Here is a 5575-nt window from a genome sequence, read left to right as displayed (position 1 = left end):
TCAGACCAAGCCCCTGTGGGAAAAAAAGAGTGATTCTTAGTTAACTTCAGAAAAGTATTTTTCAGTCTGGAATTCTTGATTTCAAGCCATAATATAAAACTAGAGTACTTTGTGTTTTTAAACATATAATGTTTTTCCCATTTGTTACAGCAGAAGTGATTATTTTTCCAAATCATTTCAACTATATTCTATGTAGAAGCAAAAGTACAAATTAATTTAACTTGTAACTATGTAATTCATAAATATATGAAGTTTACAAATAGCAAACATTACATTGCTCTGGAATTTAGAAAATACAGATTTTAATTTTTTTATCTTTTTATTTTAAATTAATTAATTGATTATTTTTAATTGAAGTATAGTTGATTTACAATGTTGTGTTACTTTCTCCTGTACAGCAAAGTGATTCAATTTTACATATATATATTCTTTTTCATATTTCTTTCCATTATGGTTTATCACAGGATATTGAATATAGTTCCCTGTGCTATATATTAGGACCTTGTTGTTTATCCATTCTATATATAATAGTTTGCATCTGCTAATCCCAAACTCTCAATCCATCCTTTCATCACCCCCTCCCCCTTGGCAACCACAAGTCTATTCTCTATATCTTTGAATCTGTTTCTCTTTCATAGATAAGTTCATTTGTGTCATATTTTAGATTACACATCTAAGTGGTATATGGTATTTGTCTTTCTCTTTCTGATTTACTTCACTTAGTATATAATCTCTAGGTCCATCAGTGTTTTGCAAATGGCATTATTTCATTCTTTTTCATGGCTGAGTAATAGTCCACTGTTACACACTCACACATCTTTATCCATTCATCCATTCATCTGTCAATGGACATTTATGATTTAGATTGTTTCCATGTCTTGGCTGTTATAAAAGTGCTGCTATGAACATAGAGCTGCATATATCTCTTTGAATTATAATTTTGTCCTGATATATACCCAGGAGTGGGATTGCTGGATCATATGGCAACTCTATTTTTAGTTTTTTGAGGAATCTCCATACTGTTTTCCATAGTGGCTGCACCAATTTACATTCCTACCAGCAGTGTAGGAGGGTTCCCTTTTCTCCATACCCTCTCCAGCATTTATTTGCAGACTTTTTAATGATGGCCATTCTGACCAGTATGAGGTGGTACCTCATTGTAGTTTTGATTTGCATTTCTCTAATAATTAGCAAAGTTGAGCAGTTTTGTTTTTTTGTTTTTTTTGTGGTACACGGGCCTCTCACTGTTGTGGCCTCTCCCATTGCGGAGCACAGGCTCCGGACGCGCAGGCCCGGCGGCCATGGCTCACGGGCCTAGCTGCTCCGCGGCATGTGGGATCTTCCCGGACCGGGGCACGAATCTGTGTCCCCTGCATCGGCAGGCGGACTCTCAACCACTGCGCCACCAAGGAAACCCGAGCATTTTTTTCATATGCCTATTGGCTATCTGAAAATACAGATTTTTAACATAATGTTTAGGAGAATGACATGTGAACAGTGAACTATATAATCTGAAACATATATTAGAGTGATTTAATAGTAATTTATCTACATATTTACTTATTTTATATTACCACCAATATTTGTTTTACATTAATGTGTGTATGTATGTGTGCATGGGTGCTATTCATTTTAAAAGATGCAGAGAATGAATTTGACCATATTTAACTCACATTCAATAAAGAAACTCAACACTAAAAATGGAAGAAAATTTTCTTAATATAATAAATAATATATAAAAGTCATCTATAGCATCTAAAATCAATGGTAAAATTAGGGAAATTTTTTTCCTGAGATCAAGACTGAGAAATTAGGTAAGTTTCTGTGCATCTTGTTATCATATGTTTATTTGTGAAAATATATTGAGATACATAATCAAAAATGTCTGTTACCTTCTTTCTGTATATAGTTTAATTCAGTTCAAAGTTAAAATAAGAGAAATCTGTAAAATACTGAAGTACAATTTATATTTTTCCAAATCATTACAGAGAAGAAACTAGAACACCTTATCAATATTTAAATAAAGTTCCCAGCAGGATAATAAGGCAAGCGCAATAAATAAAAATAAGTAAATTTTGGAGAGAAAAAAGAAAGTTTTATTTATAGATTAGTATCTGTTTCAAAGGCAGTAAAAATATCTATTGAAAATCTATTCAAATTAATAAGTTAATTGTGCAAAGTCAAGGATTTGAGATCAATATTAAATATTACTCGTGTATCTATATACATACCAACATTACAATGAAAAATTAAATATATGAAAGGAAACTAATAACAATAAACATTGTAAAATATGCATACAACTTCTATATTGGAAACTAAAAAAGCATTACAAAGGAAAATTAAGGAAAACATAGATAAATGAAGGGATATACCATGTACATGGATTCAAAGACTCCATAGGATCAAGAAGAGTTAAAATCATCTTGAAGAAGAAAAACAATGCTCAAGGATTTGCATTGCAAGATAACAATATCTTTTAAAAATTATGATAATCAAGAAAATGCATATTGGTAAAAGCATGTTCAAATAAGTTAATGAAGTACGATAGAAGCTACATACCATGACCTACTTACAACAAAGATTACGCTACAAATTCAAGAAGCATGGTCTTTGCCATAAATAATCCTGGGTAACATTAGAAAAAATATATCTTGGTCCCTAAGCCATATACAAAAATCAAACTCAATGGATTGCACATCTAAACGCAAATGTCAACACAATAATATGTTTATATCTAAAATATATACAAATATTTTTGTGATACTGGAGAATGTAAAGATTTATCAAACATGACACAAAAAGTGCTAACCATAAGTGAAAAATCCAAAACATTTAATTAAATTAAAAATAAGTAATTTTGTTTGCTAAAACACATCATTACAAAATTGAAAGTGTAACCCATATAATGGGAGGAGATATTTGCAATGTATATAGAATACAAGGATTTACATCCAAAATATATTTCAAAATTTTACAAATTGGGCTTCCCTGGTGGCACAGTGGTTGAGAGTCTGCCTGCCGATGCAGGGGACACGGGTTCATGCCCCGGTCCGTGAAGATCCCACATGCCACGGAGCAGCTGAGCTTGTGAGCCATGGTCCCTGAGCCTGCGCGTCCGGAGCCTGTGCTCTGCAACGGGAGAGGCCACAACAGTGAGAGGCCCGCATACCGCAAAAAAAAAAAAAAAAAAAAATTTACAAATCAATAATATTTTAAAAAGAGCCAGAGGATATAAAGAGACATTTCACAAGAGAGGAGATCCAAATGACTGGAAGCAGCACAGTACATTTGTATAAAATACAATGGTGACAATCTAATATACATTCTGAAAAGTAGAAATAGTGTAAAGGTTATTTTCACTGTTCTGGGGCATTGTGAATACGATTATTCAGAGTGCTACTGGTAGGATAGTAATGTTCTATTTCTTGATTTGGGTGCTCATTGCATGCATGTCATTACTTGTGAAAATATACTGAGTTGTAATATTGTTACAGTTTGCTTTCTGCTATGTATATTATACTTCATTTAAAACAGAGTAAGGAGGGGGATGAGGGGAATTACTGGAAGGGAAGTGTAATCTATTTTCCAAGTAATTTTAGAGAAGAAACTTTAGAATTATAGAATTATATTGCCTTCAATTTGAAGGCAAAGGGGAAAAGAAAAAGAAGCAAAGAAATTAAATGATAAAAAGATAATATGAAAAATAATAATGTGAATAGAATGGCATGATGATTAAAAGATGAACAATAGACATACTTAAATCAGAAAGAAGGAAATCTCTTGTAAAACAGCAGATACATCTCAATATTGTAGTTAAAGGAATGGTTTGGTAACATCTTAAATGCCCATCAGTACAAGGTTGATTAATACGTCATGATATGTATAATAATTGTTCTAGTCATCTTAAGTGTGTTTTTTCTCAGATTAGTCATATTGCTAAAAAACATGAAGTCATCTTACTACCCTGAAAATAAGAGACAGTGGAGGTTGAGAATTCCAAAGTGTCAGGAATTTAAGGGAGGAATTTTAAAGAGGAAAAATGCTCAGGAAGGTAAATGCCAAAATTCCCTTCCTTTATTGTATAATTCATAAGCTGCACATTTGTATGCTAAGAATCCAAGATACTCAGAACCAAAAACTTCTGGGTGATTTGATTTGCTCAGTAGTGGGGTGAAAAAGAGTTGAATTCAGGCTCCCACCAATGTTTAGGAGTCTTATGTCTTGGTAAACATGCCAGGCAATCAGCTGTCATTCAAGGCCCATAATATTTTGGAAGCGCTCATTAAACACACCTGACCTAACAAAGCCTAAAACCAAGTCTCAAAGCATCAAGCACTATGTCATCTTCGTGCCACAAGAAAACACCTAGAGAAAGATATCATCTTACAGAGACTCTAAATTTTTCATTCAAAATATCTTTCATTCAATGAAACATAGTAAGGCTTGAAAAAAAAAGCGTCCAGGAACAATGCATTGACAACATAGACAAAAACTGAAAAATGGAAACAGCTCAACAAACGAATCATATATTAAAGTTACCAAATAGGAACTTTAAAATAACTCTGACAAACATATCCAAGAATGTCTACTATCATCATATCTACTTAACCGTAATAGAACATCTAGTCAGTAAAATAAGAAAGCAAAAGGTATATATATATATGAGAAATAAGTAAATCTGTCATTATCTGCAAATGATATGATTGAACATATAAAAAATTTAATAATCTCTAAACAAAACAATAGAATTAATTAGTGGATTTATCAAAGCCATTGGATGCACAATGCATATAAAACGATCTATTTTTCTATTCTAATGACCACACTTTGGTAATTAATTGAAAAAGATAACACTTAAACTAACATTGATATTACCAGATACAAAGGAATAAGTTTAACACGGGGTGAGCAAGACCTAGACCCTGAGCACTGCCAAATATTACTGAGATAAATTAAGGAAGGACTAAGTAATGGAGAGCTAAACCATATTCATTGATTGTGAGACTTAATGTTAACATTTTAATACTTCCTCCTGATCTGTTGATTCAATGGATTCCCTTTCTAAATACCTGCAGACTTTTGGAGGATTTTAACAAAACTGAGAGTAATACACACACACATATACACACACACACAGAAGACATAGAATGGTTAAGACAATATTGAGAAAAGGACATATTTGGTGGCCTTGCATTACCAAACATATGTTATGAGTGATGCAAAGCTAGACAAATGGACTGATCAGGCAACAGAGTCCCAAATATTCACATAAACGTACTGGATTACCAACAAAAGAGCCATCCAATCCAGTAGAAAAAAAGATGATCTTTATATTAAATGCTACAAGAATAATGTGATACATCTATGGAAAAAATAACCTTAGGAAAATATGGCATTAAAAATTACACAAAAGTACCCACCATATAAAATGGAGCCATTTGACTTTATCATAAATTATAGTATATTTTTAGTACTATGTTAATTATACATTTCCAACACAACTATATCCAGAATATACACATAATTCCACAAAACAGTAAGAAAATACGCAAGACCCACTGTAAATGGGCAA

The sequence above is a fragment of the Lipotes vexillifer genome, unplaced genomic scaffold (genome assembly GCF_000442215.2).
Source record: "Lipotes vexillifer unplaced genomic scaffold, Lipotes_vexillifer_v1.1 scaffold720, whole genome shotgun sequence".
Taxonomy (NCBI): Eukaryota; Metazoa; Chordata; class Mammalia; order Artiodactyla; family Lipotidae; genus Lipotes; species Lipotes vexillifer.
Note: the sequence above shows the minus strand (reverse complement) of the source record.